Source organism: Eimeria mitis, genomic scaffold, assembly GCF_000499745.2.
Source record: "Eimeria mitis Houghton genomic scaffold, Emh_scaff3438, whole genome shotgun sequence".
Classification (NCBI taxonomy): domain Eukaryota; phylum Apicomplexa; class Conoidasida; order Eucoccidiorida; family Eimeriidae; genus Eimeria; species Eimeria mitis.
In genome coordinates this window covers 1,303-1,959 of record NW_013571779.1, presented here as the reverse complement: position 1 = coordinate 1,959, position 657 = coordinate 1,303, and positions in this window count along the sequence as shown.

Genomic DNA, 657 nt, shown 5'->3' with positions numbered 1-657 from the left:
TTTTTTTTTTTTTTTTTTTTTTTTTTTTTTTTTGTTTTGTTCTGGTTTGTCTTGGTTTGGTTTTTTTCTGTTTTTTTTTCTTTTTTTTTGTTTTTTTTTCGTTTTTTTTTCTGTTTTGCTGCTGTTTTTGCTGCTCATTTTTTCGCTCTTTCTCCTGCTCCTGCTGCTGCTGCTGCTGTTGCTGTTGCTGCTGCTGCTGCTGCTGCTGCTGCTGCTGCTGCAGAGGCGTTTCCTCTAACCAGCAGCACGGGTATGTATGTGGAGGCTCACGGGCATTCGTTTCGTCAGCAGCTGCAGTTTTGGTTGCGTTCTCTGCGCTGCTGGCGTCGGCGTCGCAGCAGCAGCAGCAGCAGCAGCAGCAGCAGCAGCAGCAGCAGCAGCAAAAGCAGCAGCTTGGGCCCTGTCTCTGTTGTTTTTTATGTGGGCCAAGTAGATAGCGATGGCCTCCCCCATGGCTTCGGCAGGTGGCAGTCGGATGCTTATCATGGAGAATCTCTCGTGGGGTATTGGTATCATGGTCAGTTCTTTTTGTCTCCTTTCTGTCTCCTTTTGTCTCCTTTTTTGTTTGTTTTTGTTTGTTGTTTTGTCTCCTTTTGTCTCCTTTTGTTTCTCTCTTTTTTTCTGTCTTTGTATCTTTTTTCTGTCTCTTTTTCTGTA